Below are 21,856 nucleotides of genomic sequence, written 5' to 3'. Positions count from 1 at the left end.
ATGGGAGCCCCTGCTGGAATGCGTTCGCTCAGTGTTCCCAGAGCTACTGGGTCATAAGATTGCACGAGTGGAAACTAGCAGTCACGTGCTTAAGACAGGCCTGCTAACAAATAGTGTCACTAGATATGTCGATGTGGCCAGCAGAGACCCATTAGTTTAAAGTAACAAACAGCTGTCTGGATCGACTCCAGCCGCTTGAGCTAGACGAGCAGTTCCAGCGTTTCCCCAAGCTTAAGCTTATAGTTTTTATTCCTGTCAATATATTATGTATTTTAATGGTTTTAATCAAACCTTGAAGCTGCCGTACGCTTCTGTTTGTTTATTTGCTAACTGCTGATTAAATGGAACTTTCTTATCCTCATTTTTAGTTTATGAATGGTACATTGCAGTCCATCTTAGTGAATATGCACAATACCTTCACTAGTTGGCGAGACTCATAACTAGCGTGCATGAACAATCTACCATATTGATCATAGCCCTGATTAGATTAGATTAATACTAGTTCCATAGATCATGAATACGATATTTCGTAATGATGTGGAACGAGTCAAATTTTCCAATACATGACATAATTAAGTTAATTTAACAACATACTTAAGTTAATATAACAACTTTTTAATTTTTTGTGTTTTTTATTTTTATTTTTTTTTTTTATTTTTTATTTTTTTAATATTTTTTGCTTTTTATTTTTTTTATTTTTTTATTTATGTCTAAAAATTCCTCTATTGAGTAGAAGGAGTTGTCATTCAGAAATTCATTTAATTTCTTCTTAAATACTTGTTGGTTATCTGTCAGACTTTTGATACTGTTTGGTAAGTGACCAAAGACTTTAGTGCCAGTATAATTCACCCCTTTCTGTGCCAAAGTTAGATTTAATCTTGAATAGTGAAGGTCATCCTTTCTCCTAGTGTTGTAGTTATGCACACTGCTATTACTTTTGAATTGGGTTTGGTTGTTAATAACAAATTTCATAAGAGAGTATATATACTGAGAAGCTACTGTGAATATCCCTAGATCCTTAAATAAATGTCTGCAGGATGATCTTGGGTGGACTCCAGCTATTATTCTCATTACACGCTTTTGTGCAATAAATACTTAATTCCTCAGTGATGAATTACCCCAAAATATGATGCCATATGAAAGCAATGAGTGAAAATAGGCGTAGTAAGCTAATTTACTAAGATGTGTATCACCAAAATTTGCAATGACCCTTATTGCATAAGTAGCTGAACTCAAACGTTTCAGCAGATCATCAATGTGTTTCTTCCAATTTAATCTCTCATCAATTGCCACACCTAAAAATTTGGAATATTCTACCTTAGCTATATGCTTCTGATTAAGGTCTATATTTATTAATGGCGTCATACCATTCACTGTAGGGAACTGTATGTACTGTGTCTTATCAAAATTCAGTGAGAGTCCGTTTACAAAGAACCAATTAGTAATTTTCTGAAAGACAGTATTGACAATTTCATCAGTTAATTCTTGTTTGTCAGGTGTGATTACTATACTTGTATCATCAGCAAAGAGAACTAACTTTGCTCTTCATGAATATAGAATGGCAAGTCATTAATATATATTAAGAACAACAAAGGACCCAAGACTAACCCTTGTGGAACCCCATTCTTGATAGTTCCCCAGTTTGAGGAATGTGCTGATCTTTGCATATTATGAGAACTACTTATTTCAACTTTCTGCACTCTTCCAGTTAGGTACGAATTAAACCATTTGTGCACTGTCCCACTCAGCCCACAATACTTGAGCTTGTCTAGCAGAATTTCATGATTTACACAATCAAAAGCCTTTGAGAGATCACAAAAAATCCCAATGGGTGGTGTTCGGTTATTCAGATCATTCAAAATTTGATTGGTGAAAGCATATATGACATTTTCTGTTGAAAAACCTTTCTGGAAACCAATCTATACGAACAACACATTTAGTCAACAAATATTTGCGCAGCGGAATACCTCAGTGAACCTGTCCCGCACCTCCTAGACTCATAGAGTTTCAAACTTACCTCAAACGCTGAAATACATTTGTGTACCTGTGTGTAATATACGTAGCTCAGCCTATTACAAAAAGACGAAACTGTGACCAAGGGAAAGATGGGCTTATGATTATGGAAGAGTACTTAGAGGGTGTGTGAAATCATTAAAACAGTTTTCCCAATAAGCCTGTATCGAGATGAAAATAGGAAGGAAATACAATGGGGATTACAATCACAGTGCAAGGACAGAGACGATCAAATACTGAAGACAGGCAACGCGTAACTGCGTATTATCGAAAGTGCAAGCGTCGCGAGCTCTTAAAACGGTTAAAATTAGAAAAATGCATTGAAAAGCACATTGGGAATGGCCATAAGAGAATACAAAGAACGAATATAGGGATCAAGAACGTCTATGTTGACCAGAACACTTGTCGCACTCATGATTCGCTTATACTAACTAATCGAGATTCTGCGGCCATAATGCGCCCAGAATATAGTATTAACAGAAATAATAGGAATGATCAAAGGCCTTTCGCGATACATGCATGAGAATAATAGACGTTTCGTTGCCCACGTGTTGCAGTGCAGTGCGTCGTCAATATGCCCTCTCTGTCCCGTGGTCAGGCGGGCCACGGTGGCCGAGCGGTTCTAGGCGCTACAGTATGGAGCCGCGCGACCGCTACGGTCGCAGGTTCGAATCCTGCCTCGGGCATGGATGTGTGTGATGGCCTTAGGTTACTTACGTTTAGGTAGTACTAAGTTCTAGGGGACTGATGACCTCAGAAGTTAAGTCCCTTAGTGTTCAGAGCTATTTGAACCAGTAATGGAGCAAATTCTGGCCCGTTGCAGGAACTACCTACAACTGGGAGAAGGCATTTTAATCAGATATTTAAGCATGTATGATGCATTTTGCAGGCTGTGTCTCAATTTTACTGTCACAGAAGTGTGTATTACAAAGTACATGTGTACAGTGAGTAGACTATGTGAGGAAGGTGTTGATCATACATTTGTTTCGCAAGCTGTAACCACCACGTCGTGCCACATGTTGATGCTAGTGTTAAAAAAAATGTAATTACTGGTAACTTGTGTAATCAGTATTGCAGCTGTACGGAACAATAATACAATTGATCTTTCAATAAAAGTCTAGCTTCATGACTTGAGCTCAGTCATGTCCTTTTGTTTTGACCCCACAGAAGGTTTTATTGTACTCTTCAGGGAGTAGTTACCCGCAGGTTGGGAGCCACTGCATTGCACGGTTTGAACATCAGTGGCGGCTGAACTGTGGCAGAGGTGGTGGCGGCGAGTGTGGTGGGCCAGCCCGGGCTAGGCTGGAATCCCTCCCTGCACGGCGTGCCACACACGCCTGGGCGGCGCGCCGAGAGCTCTGCGGCTGCCGCGTCGACACCTGCCCGCCGCCTCCCGCCCCCAGCTTCACGCCGCCAGACCCACACCGTCCCGCCTCCAGCCCCACGCCGGCATTCGCCGAGCCGTCAGCAACACGCCGCGCCGGGCGCCCGTCATCACCCCGGGCGACACCGCAGTTAACGCGTCGCCGCGGGCCGCGCTACCACGGCACGTGGCTTTTACCTCCCCCTACCCTGGCGGTCACCGTCAAAGATACGTTTTTTCCATCGATGAGCAAAAACGTGACGACCACTCCCTCAACAGCTTGTTGTTATCCATTTGGAACGCAGTACAGAGGCGATTGTACATGACACGAATTCGACGTTTCCTCGATACGTTTCCGGAGCTACGTGGCACCAGATCATTACACACAGGTCACGCAATTCCCGTAATTTACGTGTCGGTGGGTTTTGAGCGCGGTGCTGGCTCTCTGTAGCGTGCCAGGTGCATTCCATTAGGTTCAGTTAATGGGAATTTGGTAGCCAAGACATGAACGTCACTTCACTATGATGACGCTCAAGCCTTCGTAGTATGTCACGTTGGAGATTGGAGTCCTTCCTCGGGCATGAGTGTATGTGTTGTCCATAGCGTAAGGTAGTTTAAGTTAGATTAAGTACGGTATAGGCAGTTTGGTCCCATAAGACCTTACCAGAAATTTCAAATTTTTTCAATGTAATCATCCACGAAAGAAGTGGACTACAAAACACTTGTAAGACCGACTCTTCAGTATTCCTGGGCCCTTACCAGATTGGATAAGGAAAGATGCAGAGAAGATCCAACGAGGAGCGGTGTGTTTCGTCACAGGACCGCTTTGTGGGCGCGAGGGCGTCACGAAGACACTTGACAAACTGCAGTGGCAGGCGCTGCAAGAGAAGCACTGGGTGGCTCAGACGAGGTTACTGTTGACATTCCGAGAGCGCACTTCCCAAGAACAGTGAGATACCATATTACTTTCTCCCATACAAGTCACGCAAAACGACCAAGAAGAGAAAATCAGAGAAATTAGAGCTCATATCGAAGTTAGAGAAAGCAAAGAACTTGGAAGAGCAGTTGAACGGAATGGACAGTGTCTTGAAAGGGGGATATAAGATAAAAATCAACGAAACCAAAACGAGGATAATGGAATGTAGTCGAATTAAATCGCGTGATTCTGCGGGAATTAGATTAGGAAATGAGACATTTAAAGTAGCAAAGGAGTTTTGCTACTTGGGGAGCAAAATAACTGATGATGGTGGAAGTAGAGAGGATATAAAATGTAGACGGGCAATGGCAAGGTAAGCGTTTCTGAAGAAGAGAAATTTGTTAACATCGAGTACAGATATAAGTGTCAGGAATTCGTTTCTGGAAGTATTCGTATGGAGTGTAGCCATGTTTGGAAGTGAAACAAGGACGATAAATAGTTTAGACAAGAAGAGAATAGAAGCTTTCGTAATGTGCAGCTACAGAAGAATGCTGAAGATTAGATGGGTAGATCACATAACTAATGGGGCATGAATGTGTGTGTTATCCATAGCGTAAGTTAGTTTAAGTTAGATTAAGTAGTGTATAGGCTTAGGCACCGATGACCTCAGCAGTTTGGTCCCATAAGACCTAACCACAAATTTTTCCTTCGTAGTATGATTTTCGCCCTCGGACACGGACAGTTATCCTGTCGAAAAACACCATCACGGTCGGGGAAGACATCAAGCCCTAAATGATGCAGGTGGAAGATGGTTCACAGTAATGTTCACGCAGTCCACAGCTGTCGTGGTGTCTTCGACTACCGCCACAGGTCCCATGGAAGCCCAGATGAACGTTCCCCCCATAGCTTAATACTGTTCCCGCCGGCCTCTGTCCGTGGCGCGGTGCATATTTGGAGGACCCGTTCGCCTGGATGACGCCGTATCGGGAGGAGACTGCCGACTCGGTGTAAAAACGAATCGTGACTCATCCGACGAGGCGATACGTTTCCATTGAGTCACGGTACGGTGTCAAGGAGTAAGTGCCAACAGCATTCATAATTGACAATGTCGTTGAGTCAACATGGAAACACGTTGAGGTCATCCGCTGCGGTGCCCTACGTTAATAACGTACGCTGAACAGTACGCTCCGAAACACCCGCCGGCCGGTGTGGCCGATCGGTTCTAGGCGCTTCAGTCTGAAACCGCGCGACCGCTACGGTCGCAGGTTCGAATCCTGCCTCTGGCATGGATGTGTGTGATGTCCTTAGGTTAGTTAGGTTTAAGTAGTTCTAAGTTCTAAGGGACTGATGACCACGGATGTTAAGTCCCGTAGTGCTCAGAGCCATTTGAACCATTTTTTGTAAGCTACTTTCTATATTGTCGACTACAGTTTCTGAGGTTCTTCCAATGAAACCCAGTCCGTCATCTGTCGTACTCCGATTAGTCTTACGTTGTGACCCGACTTTGTCATTTCGTACCTGCACTCCTAGACTCATGTGGAGTGACTGCTCCCAGTGACAGCTCTGCAATCGTGTAATCGTACAGTAATGGGTGCTTCAGCTATTTCTGCGAATTACGTTACATTTGTTTACGTTGAGAGTCTACTGCGAGTCCCTGCAACGTGCGTCGGTCCTCTGCAGGTATTCCTGCATTTCAGTGCGATACTCCAGCTTTGAGAGTTTTCTTTATACACTAGCGTTACGCGCGAAAAGCTTCACGGAATTTCCGACGTTGTTCACTTGGTCATTTGTGTATTACAGTGAAAAGTAATCGTCTTTCAAGACTCCTTTTGGATACACCCGGAGTTACTTGTACGCCGGAAGAGTTCTCTCCGTTGATGATGGTATGCTCTATTCTTTTTGCTGAAATCTCTTCGGTCCAATCACAAAGCTGGTCGGATATATCGTGCATTCGTATTTTGCTCACTAGATAGTAAACTGCAACACGGGATACGTATTGCTCTATGACACCAAGATGACTTACGAAAAATGCATGCAGTTAGGATGATAAAACGATAGTGGCCGGAATATTGTTTCAGTTAACAGTATATGCTGAATGCTGAACCTTGCACGGGGTTTCAGCAAAGCGATATTCAATACATATATCCTGGAGTTGTTTACCTGCGACGCCTGGTGAAATCTGCCGGACTAACAGCCCACCAACAGGCGGAAGCCTTTTAAGTCAGAAGCTGTGCGCTCATTTCTAGCCCCAGAATATGATGATCCTCGCGAATCCCTTCCTTGAGTGGTTTATTATCCTGACACGCTGTCTTGGCACCGTGCCTTAAGAGCCCACCTTATAAGGATGATGTACGAAAGACTGGAGGGGAATGTCGGCTTCGAAGGTCAGTTCTGACTCTCTGAGAGCACCAAGTGGCAAGTAACTTCGCACACCTGTTGTTTCGCGAAGATCAAAGCAGATATTACAGCAGACTTACGAAAATGGCAGTCTAAAATAGTTTCACCATCGCCAAAGCAATTTATATAATGTGGGAGAACTATAGCCATTAGCTGGCGAAGATCTCCAGTCTTATGGAAACTGCTGAAAAAAAGGGATAAAGGAAGATTAGCGTTTAAATTCCTACCGACGATGAGTTCATTACAGATGGGTCAAGGGCTCCAAAAGTGTAGATATTTGCTCGCCCTGTGAACACTCGGAAGACCAAAGTGCTCGCACACCTGCCCCTGGAATGGCTCTCTCAAGCTTTGATATCGCCATGTCTGATGCACATCTGGATCAGGTAATACGGAACACACCTTGCATGAACTCGCCGACACGGTGCACTTCTGGTCGATGACTGCGGAACGACTGGCCCGGAATACACCACCAGCTGGTGCACCAGGTCAGCTTCTGGCAACACTGGAAGCAGCATGGACTGCTATACCCTAAGAAGACATCCAGAGCCTCTTTGATTCAGTGCCGAGACGCGTAGCAGCGGGTATGGTCAGCAATGGCCCAACACTCGGTATTGATTTCAAGATCTTCCTCACTTCTCATGGGGTTGTAGTTTCAATCAAGTGATATTCAGGGTGACAATGATTGCACTATATGAAATAAAATCGTCATAACTTTTGAATAGTTCGCGTTAGGGCGCTTAAACTGCACAGTTGGCCGCAGGGCTTGATGGGAATTAGTATGTGAATATGGTTTGGTTTACCGACGAAGTCCACTTTCATTTGGATGGGTTCGTCAGTAAGCAAGATTGGCGCATTTGGGGGACTGAGAATCCGCATTTCACGGTCGAGAAGTCTCTTCACCCTCAATGGGTGACTTTTGTGGTGTGCAGTGTCCGGTCAGGGAATAATCGGTTTGATATTCCTTGATGGCAAGGTGACTACCAAATGGTACGTGAAGGTTTTGGAGATGACTTTATCCCCATTACCCAAAGTGACCCTGATTTCGACAAGATTTGATTCATGGAAGATGGAGCTCGGCCCTGTCGAAGCAGGAGAGTGTTTGATGACCTGGAGGAGGTTGGGTTGTTTGGGTGAGGTCATCGGTCCCACTCGATTAGGAAAGGATGGGGAAGGAATTCGGCTGTTCCCTTTCAAAGGAACCATCCCCGCATTTGCCTGGAGCGATTTAGGGAGATCACGGAAAATCTAAATCAGGATGGCCGGACGCGGGGTTGAACCGTCGTCCTCCCGAGTGCAAGTCCAGTGTGCTAACCACTGCTCCACCTTGCTCAGTGTCCTGGAGGAACAGTATGGGCCGGCCGGTGTGGCCGAGCGGTTCTGGGCGCTTCAGTCTGGAACCGCGCGACCGCTACGGTCGCAGGTTCGAATCCTGCCTCGGGCATGGATGTGTGTCATGTTCTTGGGTTAGTTAGGTTTGCGTAGTTCTAAGTTCTAGGGGACTGATGACCTCAGATGTTAAGTCCCATAGTGCTCAGAGCCAGTTGAACCATTTTGACCACTATGGGGACCGCCCTCTGGCTCTGGGGTACGCAGAGGTCACTGGTATGGGCGTCGATTGGCCACCATATTCTCCGTATCTGAACACATGCGACTCCTTATTAGTGGGGCTGTATCAGTGTGTACAGCAATAACCTCAAACCACTGCTGAACTGAAAACAGCCATTCAGGAGGCCATCAACAGCATCGATGTTCCGACACTTCAGCGGGTCATGCAGAATTTCGCGCTTCGTCAGCGCCACATCGTCGCCAATGATGGCAGGCATATCGAACACGTCATAACCTAAATCCGAATATCTGTAGTGACGTTTACACGTTGAACCTAACTAACCTAAGGACATCACACACATCCATGCCCGAGGCAGGATTCGAACCTGCGACCGTAGGGGTTCCGCGGTTCCAGACTGTAGCGCCTAGAACCGCTCGGCCACTCCGGCCGGCCAACACGTGAGGTAGCACTAATTCTGTCCCTCTGGTTTTTTCTTTTTTTTTTTTTTTTTTTTTTTTTTTTTTTTTTTTTTGATGAGAGACAGAGCCGGATTCAAAGCAGCATTTAAACAAAATCCGCCATCTCTGATAATGAGGTTGCTTGATAGTCTGATTTTAACAGCTTCCTTAATAACACTATCCCAATAGCTGGACGTGCAAGCCAGAATCTCCGTGTTGTTGTATTCCGTAGGATGACCGGTGTCAAGGCAATGTTCTGCAATAGCGCATTTGCTCGGCTGTTGTAAGCGTGTGTGACGCTTATGTTCAATACACCGGTATTCCACAGTCGTGATTGTCTGACCAATATATGACATGCCACAACTGCAAGGAATAGCCGGCCGCGGTGGTCTAGCGGTTCTAGGCGCTCAGTCCGGAACCGCGCGACTGCTACGGTCGCAGGTTCGAATCCTGCCTCGGGCATGGATGTGTGTGATGTCCTTAGGTTAGTTAGGTTTAAGTAGTTCTAAGTTCTAGGGGACTGATGACCACAGATGTTAAGTCCCATAGTGCTCAGAGCCATTTGAACCATTTTTTGCAAGGAATACGATAGACCCCAGCCTTACCCAAACCAAGATCATCTTTTACGGACGCCAACAGGGCCTTAATCTTAGAACGTGGTCGAAAAACACATTTCACATCATATTTCCGCAAAATACGGCCAATCCTGCTGGAAATGCTTCCTGCGTAAGGCGAAGAGGCCGTAGACTTAGGTGCCACTTCGTTGCTATCGTCACTCACCCGTTGCACAGAAGGCTGATGGCGCAACGCACGTTTGATCTGCCTCTCACTGTAACCATTCTGACGAACGGTGACTTCGAGATGTGCTAGCTCAGCTGCCAAACTTTTAGGGTCTGAGATAACGTGGGCGCTGTGAACCAAGGTGCGAAGTACTCCTTCACGCTGAGCTGGATGGTGACAACTATCGGCTCGCAGATACAAGTCAGTGTGGGTGGGCTTCCTATAAACAGAATGCCCCAACGTACCATCAGTCTTCCTTTTGACCAACACATCAAGGAAGGGAAGGCATCCATTCTTTTCCACCTCCAATAGTGAACTTAATATTCGAGTGGATTGAATTCAGATGTTCCAAAAACCGGTTTAAATTCTCACTACCATGAGGCCACACAGCAAAGGTATCGTCTACATATCTGAAAAAACACGCAGGTTTCAAGGTCGCTGACTCCAATGCACGTTCCTCAAAGTCCTCCATAAACAAATTGGCCACAATAGGTGACAACGGGCTTCCCATTGCTTGCACATTTTTTTCTTCCTCGCATTTGTGCCTTGAGAATGGCAGGGTGTGCTCCTGTCGAAATATCGGCGGTGTTGTCGACGTCACCCGGCAGCAAACCCGTAAGTTATTTGAACAGCGTCTGAACTGTCCTGGTGGGAGGTCAAGAAGCGCGCAGTGGGCGCCAGGGAAACCCGTCGCCAGCTGCGAGAAAGCGGTTCTGGTGGACGTAGCCGGCAGCTGGGAGCCTGGTTGGAGGATTGGGGGGAGGGGGGGGGGGGGCGGCTCGTTGCTAATCCCAGGCCTCAGCTTAATGCGGCATCTTGAAAGGACTCTCCCCCCCCCCCCTCCCCCAGTCCGAATGCTGCCAGAAACCTGTCGCTCTGTATTGAACTTCTCCAGCATATTAAGCTGCGGCCGAATGGACTCTTTTGGTGAACCCGTACATTCTTCGACTGCCTCCGGAGATGAGTGGGGTCTGGGGCGGTGAGGCACGAGACGAGGGAGGGTGGGAGGGTCGTGGCTACGTCCGACGGGAGACAGCCACACAGTGGATCGGTGCTGAGTCACTGCGTGTGATGAACAGAAACTACAATGCACGCAGATGATGTCTTCCGCAGGCAGACTGGATCCGTATGACAATGCACCCTGTCATAAACGAGCCCCTACCGCGCCGTGCCGGAGAAGCGAGGCAACTGCCCCCAATTGAAGCAGCTGATCGCCGCCATTTGCAGGGATGAATCCTAGTACTGGGATTGTGATTTGACGTATATGAGACGCAACAAGAGCAAAATGAAGCACAAATTAAACACATGATTGTTTAAAAAAATACTAAGTATTCGAGTCTATTTTAAAGGTGTACTTAAATGAATGAAGTTTCCTAATTTCCGAAATACGTCTGCATAGAGGCGCGAAATTTAAGAATGTAAGGCTCTTAAAAAAGCGAGTTTACATCGAGATACTTGCATTAGTTAATTACATGAAACTTTTAAAGTAGCAGACAGTACGATTATTATTTAATTCACGTAATTTTCCTGTCAGGTCCTGTTTACTTTTGTTTAGCACAGTATTGTCTACACTCGAATTTTGGTATGATTAATTGTAATAACCCATATCACTTTAAATATCGTAGGAATTTCATTCGCACATTAGCTTTTAACACTGATAGCACCTCTGAAAGTGGTTGAGTTTGCAACATTTGATAAAATATTTGACCATTTACAAAGTATAATCACCACCTGACAACACATGTTAAGTATCTAAACGCAAATGTTCGACCTACCTCTGCTTCATACTTAATATATATTCGATTAAAAATCTTAATACCTATGATGTTCTTGGCTTCGGAGGTTTCCTTGCCTTGGTAACATGGAAAAGGAACGTTCAAAATTGTACACACTGACAATATTTCCACACTATTTAACCTAGGCCTATATTGCACGATTTCCAGGGCACTATACCTTTTTCAAGTGAGTTAGAAATGCAGATACTGTCGGTATAGCATCGTCCTTCAGTTGACGTCTATTTACATAATTTTCCATGTAACAATTCTCTTCAAAATGAAGAGAGCACAGCAAATGATTTGCTGTCGGTTGGAAGTTCTCTCTCTGAGTAGCAACTATCCATTTCAGATTTAGAAAATCATTTGTAAGGGGAAACCTAAACAAAAACAAACGCTCATGATGTATTATTTCTCCATGAAAATACTATATACAAGTAATAGGAAGTAACAAACAACCAGAAATCACTGACCTGTGAAATGTAACATTCTTTCCGTCTTCGTCTTTGCTTCCATTCTTACTGTTACAATTAAAAGCAGCACTGATTCCCTGCAAATGACGGCTTCTGTCACGTTCAATGTGGGGACGCGACACTAGCGCCAATGCGCGGTCTAGTTTTTATTTACTAAGTCTATGGACATAAAGCAGCATCCTTGTAGCCGTGGTTTGCGGAAAATAACATTTCTAAAACGGACTGGCCTGCCCAATATCCCGACCTGAGCCCAATATAACACCTTTGGTATGAGTCACAACTTCGACTTTGGTCCTCAGACCAGTGTGCAACATAACAACCTTGTCTGGTTTCGGATCGTGAGGAAGAATGAGTCACCTTTCCTCCTTAGGCGTCCTTGACAGCTAACTGAAAGTGTCCTCAACAGAGTTCAAGCCGTCAAAGAGTGGAAGGGTGAACGCACACCATATTAATGTCTACGAATAGGTGACTCGATACTTTTGGTCAGATGCATTCTCATTGGCCACTTCCAGCTCCCGTTAATAGCGGTTATCTGTAAAGTGCTGCAGCTTCCTGAAAGGACTTTGCGAAGTATCTCTCCAGTGGGCGCCGTAACACAACGGCTATAATGGAAGAATTACTGGTCCTGAGTGTGCTCCCCCTTACCCCTGCTAACCCAAACTGATCCTCGCATGCACATTAGTGAATAAGAGGTGCACATAAGAACGACTGGGATATGGTACTTTACAGTCTGGTAACCCGCTTACCTGGTCAACTAGCCTGATAACCCGCTCACCCTGTCAACTATAGTGAAGCTTAAAGGAGGGATCTGTACAAAATGCTACTGCCTATAAACTGTGCTGCAGGTAAGATTCTTAACTTAGTTCAAAATTTGAGCTACTGTAAGTAGGCGGTTTAGGTTTTTATATTGGTAACGCCACGTAGCGCTTTGTATGAAAATCACTGGTTGTGCTGTGTGCAGTCTGTGGCTGGTTGGCATTGTTGTAATATTCGCTATTGAAGTGTTGGGTAGTTGGATGTGAACAGCGCGTAGCGTTGCGCAGTTGGAGGTGAGCCGCAAGCAGTGGTGGATGTGGGGAGAGAGATAGCGGAGTTTTGAGAGCGGATGATCTGGACGTGTGTCCATCAGAGACAGTAAATTTGTAATACTGGATGTCATGCACTGATATATATAATATGACTTTTGAACACTATTAAGGTAAATATATCGTTTGTTCTCTATCAAAATGTTTCATTTGCTGACTATGCCTATCAGTAGTTAGTGCCTTCAGTAGTTTGAATCCTTTATTTAGCTGGCAGTATTGGCGCTCGCTGTATTGCAGTAGTTCGAGTAACGAAGATTTTTGTGAGGTAAGTGATTCATGAAAGGTATAGGTTATTGTTAGTCAGGGCCATTCTTTTGTAGGGGTTTTTAAAAGTCAGATTGTGTTGCGCTAAAAACGTTGTGTGTCAGTTTAGTGTTGATCAGAATAAGTAAAGAGAGAAATGTCTGAGTACGTTCAGTTTTGCTCAGTTCATATGAAACGTCCCCTTAGAAAAATTTATGAATTACTGTGCTGATAAACCTCTACTTTATTTGATTTTTAAACAGTTCATGACATCCAGTCACTGTCTCTGATGGACACACGGCCACATCATCCGCTCTCAAAACTCCGCCATCTCTCTCCCCACATCCACCACTGCTGGCGGCTCACCTCCAACTGCGCAACGCTATGCGCTGTTCACATCCAACTGCCCAGCACTACAATAGCGAATATTACAACAATGGCAACCAGCCACAGACTGCACCCAGCACAACCAGTGATTTTCAAACAAAGCGCTACGTGGCGTTACCAATATAAAAACATAAACCGCCTACTTACACTACATGTGAGAGCGCCTTGTAACATATTCCATCACCTGGAATGCTTCTGCGTGTTAGTGTCCCGAACTTTTTCATCGTGCTTCCACGATATGTTTCTAACGTCTGAATAAGACTGAATATTCCGTGGGAGGTAACAGTAATCCGGAGGAGAAGCCGTCTTCGTTGGTGCGGCAGTTGCAGTGTGTGGCTGGCTGACCACGTACGTCGCGCAGCCTGAAGTGCAACACGGGGGGGGGAAAGCCGGACCCCGGGCTTGCCAACTGGGCCGTGGGGGGCGCTCGGATTACCCGGCAGCCAAGGACGCGCCGAGCAGTTCTGCCGCGAAGTGCTGCCCCGTATCCTAGACTCGGTAACTCACCCTGTCAAGTATCTCTTCTCATCTCATTACACATTTGGATTTTATTGTCTTCGAGAAAACTAGTTCGCCTCCTCCAGAACGTGTACACTGAGAGAAACACAATGATAAATTGATAGATTTTCCGTGAAAAAATTCTTCTGATAGAAAAATGGTTCAAATGGCTCTAAGCACTATGGGACTTAACTTCTGAGGTCATCAGTCCCCTAGAACTTAGAACTACTTAAACCTAAGTAACCTAAGGACATCACACACATCCATGCCCGAGGCAGGATTCGAACCTGCGACCGTAGCAGTCGCGCAGTTCCGGATTGAAGCGCCTAGAACCGCTCGGCCACCACGGCCGGCTTTCTCCTTCTTCACTTTTTTGTCATACAGTATAGATGACAAACAGAAAAACCTTATGAAGTACAGTGGAAAGTAGAACAGCGAATGACTTGTTAAACATCAGAACTGCGAATGACAGACGTTGTAGGAGTGAAAGAATTCTGGTATTTTGGGAATAGGACTACACCGATTGACTGCAACAAGGAAGATATCACAAGCAGGATGACAAAGACGAGGAAAGTTTCCTTCAGTAAAACGGGGGAACTGCTGTCAGATACTAATATGAAAATGAGGGCGAAGTACCCTCTTGCGTTCCCCTGGAGCACGGCGTTCTGCTGAAGTGAACGTTGAGCGTAGCAAAACCGGAAAAGAAATTTGATCCGTTTGAAATATGGCGCTATCGATCAATGATAAAAATGAAATCGATGAATAAAAGTAGGAAACGAGAAAGTTTTAAAAGGAATAGATGAACAAAGAACTCTAAGGAGCAGTTACGTACACTACTGGCCATTAAAATTCCTACACCACGAACATGACGTGCTACAGACGCGAAATTTAACTTACGGGAAGAAGATCCTGCGATATGCAAATCATTAGCTTTTCAGAGCATTCACACAAGGTTGACGTCGGTGGCGACACCCACAACGTGCTGACATGAGGAAAGTTTCAAACCGATTTCTCATACACAAACAGCAGTTGACCGGCGTTGCCTGGTGAAACGTTGTTGTGATGCCTCGTGGAAGGAGGAGAAATGCGTACCATCACGTTTCCGACTTTGATAATGGTCAGATTGTAGCCTACCGAGATTGCGGTTTATCGTATCGCGACATTGCTGCTCGTGTTGGTCGATATCCAAAGACTGTTAGCAGAATTTCGAATCGGTGGGTTCAGTAGGGTAATACGGAACTCCGTGCTGAATCCCAACGGTCTCGTATCACTAGCAGTCGAGATGACAGGCATCTTATCCTCATGGCTGTAACGGATCGTGCAGCCGCGTCTCGATCCCTGAGTCAACATATGGGGACGTTTGCAAGACAACAACCATCTGCACGAACGATTGGACGACGTTTGCACCAGCATGGACTATCAGCTCGGAGACCGTGGCTGCGGTTACCCTTGACGCTGCATCACAGACAGGAGCGCCTGCAATGGTGTACCCAACGGGTAACCTGGGTGCACGAATGGCAAAACGTCATTTTTTCGGATGAATCCAGGTTCTGTTTACAGCATCATGATGGTCACATCCGTGTTTGGCGACATCGCGGTGAACGCACATTGGAAGCGCGTATTCGTCATCGCCATACTGGCGTATCACCCGGCGTGATGGAATGGGGTGCCATTGGTTACACGTCTCGGTCAGCCCTTGTTCGCATTGACGGCACTTTGAACAGTGGACGTTTCATTTCAGATGTGTTATGACCCGTGGCTCTACCCGTCATTCGATCCCTGCGAAACCCTACATTTGAGCAGGATAATGCACGACCGCATGTTGCAGGTCCTGTAGGGGCCTTTCTTGATACAGAAAATGTTCGACTGCTCTCCTGGCCAGTACATTCTCCAGATCTCTCACCAATTGAAAACGTCTGGTCAATGGTGGCCGAGCAACTGGCTCGTCGCAATACGCCAGTCGCTACTCTTGATGAACTGTGGTATCGTGTTGAAGCTGCATGGGCAGCTGTACCTGTACACGCCATCCAAGCTCTGTTTGACTCAATGCCCAGGCGTATGAAGGCCGTCATTACGGTCTGAGGTGGTTGTTCTGGGTACTGATTTCTCAGGATGGATGCACCCAAATTACGTGAAAATGTAATCACATGTCAGTTCTAGTATACTATATTTGTCCAATGAATACCCGTTTATCATCTGCATTTCTTCTTGGTGTAGCAATTTTAATGGCCAGTAGTGTAGATATGAGAAGATAGGGGGCACAGCGCGCGTAGAAGTGGGCACAGCTGCCTTCGACTCGGGCGCGCTACATCGTTAAGGTGAGATTGTGGAGGGAGGGCACACGGCATCCACATATGCACCCATAACACACACAAAAAGAAAGAGTAAAGGATGACGCAGCGCGAAGGAACTGTTCAAATGAGACGGAAATCAGTAGATGTGATGACACGTGCAGACAAACAAGTGATTACCGTATCAGAAAAACTGGATGATTTACCCAAGAGAGGGAGCTTACCAAATTGAGGAAGTCAATAACGCTTTGGCCCACCTCTGGCCTATCTGCGAGCAGCCATTCGGGGTGGTATTAATCGACTAAATTGCTGGATGTCCTCTTGAAGAATATCGTGCCAAGTTCTGTCCAGTCGTCGCCTCAGACCGTTAAAATGTCGAACTGGTTGGAGGGCCCCGCTCTCATAATGTTCCAACGTCTTCAATTCAAGCGATCCTGGGCTTACATTTCAACAAGATAATTCCCACCCCCCCCCCCCCCCCGCACACGCTAGAATTAGTACTGCGTGTCTTCCTGCTTACCAGACCCTGCCCCAGCCAGCAGCGTCCCTGGATCTCTCCCCAACTGTGAACGTCTGGAGCATTAAGAGTAGGGTCCTCCAGTCACCTCGGGATTCTGACGATCTATCGCGCCGATTGGACGGAATTTGGCACGGTATCCCTTAGAAGGACAAAAAAAAACACTCCATCTTCAGGCCACGAGTGGCCTATCGGGACCATCCGACCGCCGTGTCATCCTCCGAGGAGGATGCGGATAGGAGGGGCGCGGGGTCAGCACACCGCTCTCCCGGTCGTTATGGTGGTATTCTTGACCGAAGCCGCTACTATTCGGTCGAGTAGCTCCTCAATTGGCATCGCGAGGCTGAGTGCACCCCGAAAAATGGCAACAGCGCATGGCGGCCTGGATGGTCACCCATCCAAGTGCCGACCACGCCCGACAGCGCTTAACTTCGGTGATCTCACGGGAACCGCTGTAACCACTGCGGTAAGGCCGTTGCCTTAGGAGGACATGTAACAGCTGTAAATGTCAAGCGAATAACTGGTTGCATAAGGGCCAGAGGTCTACCAAGCTCTTGCTCCTGAATAAATGATCGAGAGCATACATACGTTTCCAGTCGCTGGTGCTCTGTAGTGTCGTTGGATTATATTTCCGGACATGAGTTCCTATGTGAAACTTGATCTACTAAGTCCCCTCTACAACCTCTAAAAGTGTGTAACACGAATTGTGGAAGACACTGTTTATCTGACACCAAGAGCATTTGGTGAATGTCCGCAGCTCGTGGTCGTGCGGTAGCGTTCTCGCTTCCCACGCCCGGGTTCCCGGGTTCGATTCCCGGCGGGGTCAGGGATTTTCTCTGCCTCTTGGTGACTGGGTGTTGTGTGATGTCCTTAGGTTAGTTAGGTTTAAGTAGTTCTAAGTTCTAGGGGACTGATGACGATGGATGTTAAGTCCCATAGTGCTCAGAGCCATTTGAACCATTTGGTGAATACAAAACGAATAGCATCAAACACTTTGGAAAACGGATAATTGAAATGAGAGACTAAAACGAAGAAAGCAGATGGATAACAGCGACGTGAAGAAATGTCCCTTTGGGTTACAAATTTCTGTTATTAATTACCGGAAGAGGAGTGAGCCGTCTTTGACTCAGGACCCTGGATAACGAGTGCCATAAGGTTCTTCTCAGCTGATCAGAGTATAAGTGATATGCTAGAGGCTTACAACTGGAGTATTACGAAAAGTGATGGACACTGGACCGCTCGGGAAGCGAAGTGCGGGTCGCGAGGTCGCTCGGCTACTGCGTTTCCTCGCGCTGCCGTTGTTTTGGACGGGGTGTCAATTCTCACGGTCGATCTGCGAATCAGGGTGAGCAACTCTGTGGCGGCGCCGCGGCTTCCTCCTGCACTTCCCGTGGCGGTGACCTCGACAGCCGGCCCGCTCTCGCCTGCGTGCGTGCGTGCGGCCGCAGGTGGCGGCCCAGCCGCGGTTTCGAGTTCTGGTGTCGCCAGGGACCACCCGGTAACAGAGAGCACTGTACAGGGAGAGAGTGGCCAGCCGGACGGTACGGCGGCCATATTCCTGCCAAACTGCGGGCGGGACTTTTGAATGGCCAGTAGTGGAGTACACTCTCACCGAATCTACAGCACAAGGCAATATGGCGAAATCGTTCGTTAAATGCCTTTGTTTATGTGTTATAATAATTTCCACACAGCCAGTTTACAGGTCTGTTTTAAAATTTAACCATGCATATTGCAAGTTGTTTTATATGTAGTCAAAAGCAAAAACGACTTCGCATAGATAAGAGTACTTGGTTGGCTCCCACAAGGCTCCTGTTTGATTTATATTAGCCCTGTTGACTGCGACTGCCCACTGCTTTCGTCCTTCTTCATTGCGTGGAAAAGCTAACATGCGAAATCCACCTTCGCCTCGGAACAAATGCAGCACAACCTGGCATCGTTTACGAACGTCTGCAGAACGAATTACAGATGTCAAAAGCAATACTGTACAATTACTAACGTGTTTAATTCAAACATGTAGGCTTACCGACTTCATCACAAAACGCTTCATTATTTCAACTCGTATTTAAGATCGCAAACGCTAATTGCGTACTAAAAACGATATACAACTAAATCTAACATGCATGCATAACGCATAACAAGTCTCTCAATAATTCAAATGCCTTTTACTCGTTTCCAGAAGTCCACTGAACTTCAATTCAACTCAAAAGCGCGGCGAACATAGGAAGCGCGAGAGACGTTTGCCGCCATTTTTCTGCCAAAGCTAATCAACCAATCACGGGCAACTTCACCTGTGGCCACTCCCTCTGTGCACAGGCTCTCTACCCAGTAACAGAGCGACCCGCCGCTGGCGCCCTCGACGTCGTAACAGTCCCCAGTGTTGCTGGGGCTCTGATTTGGAACTGCCAAAGCAAGAAAGGTAAACAACAGGTAGCGTGCGTGCTGTATAACATAATACCGTGTTTCCTGACTTCCGGAAGGCATTATACAGGGTGGTCCATTGAACCTGACCTGGCCAAATATCTCACGAAATATCCGTCAAACGTAAAAATTACAAAGAACGAAACTTGTCTAGCTTGAAAGGGGAAACCAGATGGCGCTACGGTTGGACCGCTAGATGGCGCTGCCATAGGTCAAACGGATATCAACTACGTTTTTTTTAAAAATAGGAACCCCCATTTTTTATTACATATTCGTGTAGTACGTAAGGAAATATGAATTTTTTAGTTGGACCGCTTTTTTCGCTTTGTGATAGATGGCGCTGTAATAGTCACAAACGTATGGCTCACAATTTTAGACGAACAGTTGGTAACAGATAGGCGTTTTAAAATAAAACACAGAACGTAGGTACGTTTGACCATTTTATTTCGGTTGTTCCAATGTGATACATGTACCTTTGTGAACTTATCATTTCTGAGAGCGCATGCTGTTACAGCGTAATTACCTGTAAATACCACATTACTGCAATAAATGCTGAAAATGATGTCCGTCAACCTCAGTGCATTTGGCAATACGTGTAACGACATTCCTCTCAACAGCGAGTAGTTCGCCTTCCGTAATGTTCGCACATGCATTGACAATGCGCTGACGCATGTTGTCAGGCGTTGTCGGTGGATCACGACAGCAAATATGCTTCAACTTCCCCCACAGAAAGAAATCCGGGGACGTCAGATCCGGTGAACGTGTGGGCCACGGTATGGTGCTTCGACGACCAATACACCTGTCATGAAATATGCTATTCAATACCGCTTCAACCGCACGCGAGCTATGTGCCGGACATCCATCTTGCTGGCAGTACATCGCCATTCTGTCATGCAGTGAAACATCTTGTAGTAACATTACGTAGGAAATCAGCATACACTGCACCATTTAGATTGCCATCGATAAAATGGGGGCCAATTATCCTTCCTCCCATAATGGCGCACCGTACATTAACCCGCCAAAGTCGCTGATGTTCCACTTGTTGCAGCCATCGTGGATTTTCCGTTGCCCAATAGTGCATATTATGCCGGTTTACGTTACCGCTGTTGGTGAATGACGCTTCGTCGCTAAATAGAACGCGTGCAAAAAATCTGTCATCGTCCCATAATTTCTCTTGTGCCCAGTGGTAGAACTGTACACGACGTTCAGAGTCGTCGCCATGCAATTCCTGCTGCATCGAAATATGGTACGGGTGCAATCGATGTTGATGTAGGATTCTCAACACCGACGTTTTTCAGATTCCCGATCCTCGCGCAATTTGTCTGCTACTGATGTGCGGATTAGCCGCGACAGCAGCTAAAACACCTAGTTTATTGCAGGTCGTGGTTGACGTTTCACACGTGGCTGAACACTTCCTCTTTTCTTAAATAACGTAACCATCCGGCGAACGGTCCGGACACTTAGATGATGTCGTCCAGGATACCGAGCAGCATACATAGCACACGCCCGTTGGGCATTTTGATCACAATAGCCATACATCAACACGATATCGACCTTTCCCGCTATTGGTAAACGGTCCATTTTAACATGGGTAATGTATCACGAAGCAGATACCGTCTGAACTCGCGGAATGTTACGTCATACCACGTACTTATACGTTTGTGACTATTAAAGCGCCATCTATCACAAAGCGAAAAAAGTGGTCCAACTAAAACATTCATATTTCTTTACGTACTACACGAATATGTAATAAAAAAGTGGGGGTTCCTATTTAAAAAAAACGCAGTTGATATCCGTTTGACGTATGGCAGCGCCATCTAGCGGGCCAACCATAGCGCCATCTGGTTTCCCCCTTCAAGCTAGACGAGTTTCGTTCTTTATAGTTTTTTGGTTTGATGCTTATTTCGTGACATATTTGGCCCGGTCACTATCAATGGACCACACTGTAAACAGCTCAGCACTATACTTTAGGGAACAAAATACAAGCTTACCGACTAACGTGCCAAATTTGTGGTCGCATTCAGGACTTCCTTCCCGATAGCAGCCAACATGACATACTCAAAGACCGAAGTGGTTGGATGTAATTCGGGTGTGACAGGACAGCTACTGTTCCAGTATGTTGGTTGAAACTGAACACCACAGACAAAATATCTGATGTTGTCCACGGGTATGTTCTGAGTATTTTAGTATAAGGGCGCTGTAGTTTCTGATGGCTCGTTGTTGTTGTTGTTGTTGTTGTTGTTGTTGTCTTCAGGCCGATGCTTTGGTTTGGTGCAGCTCTGCACGCTAGCCTATCCTGTGCAAGATTCTTCATTTCTTCGTAACTACTGCAGTATACATCCATTTGTACCTGCTTAATCTATTGAAGCTATGGTTCGCTACTACAATTTCTAATCCGCATACCTCCTTCCATTACCAAATTGACGACTTCTTGATGCCTCAGAATGTGTCCTGTCAACAGATCCCCTCTTCTAGTCAAGTTATCCAACAAATTCCTTTCTTCCCCAGTTCCATTTAGTACTTTCTCATTGTTATTCGATGTACCCTTCTGACATTCTTCTGCAGCGCCACATTTCCAAAGCCTTTTATTCTCTTTTTATCTGAACTGGATATCGTCCACATTTCACATCCGTACAAAGCTATACTCCAAACGAACATCTTCAGAAAAGACTTCACGTCAGTTAAAGCTAATAAACTTC

The 21,856-nt window shown here is 45.9% G+C and overlaps 1 protein-coding gene and 1 pseudogene across 1 annotated transcript in view; one reads left to right on the top strand and one right to left on the bottom strand.

The window, feature by feature from the left end:
• Positions 1–21,856, top strand: part of LOC124606883 (mannose-binding protein C) — an 806,223-nt gene that overhangs the window by 343,387 nt on the left and 440,980 nt on the right. The window lies entirely within an intron of this gene.
• Positions 17,102–17,219, bottom strand: LOC124608099 (annotated as a pseudogene).

Source organism: Schistocerca americana, chromosome 3 (genome assembly GCF_021461395.2).
Source record: "Schistocerca americana isolate TAMUIC-IGC-003095 chromosome 3, iqSchAmer2.1, whole genome shotgun sequence".
Taxonomy (NCBI): domain Eukaryota; kingdom Metazoa; phylum Arthropoda; class Insecta; order Orthoptera; family Acrididae; genus Schistocerca; species Schistocerca americana.
The sequence above is the reverse complement of the archived record's forward strand: the minus strand, read 5'-3'. Positions and strand labels throughout refer to the sequence as shown.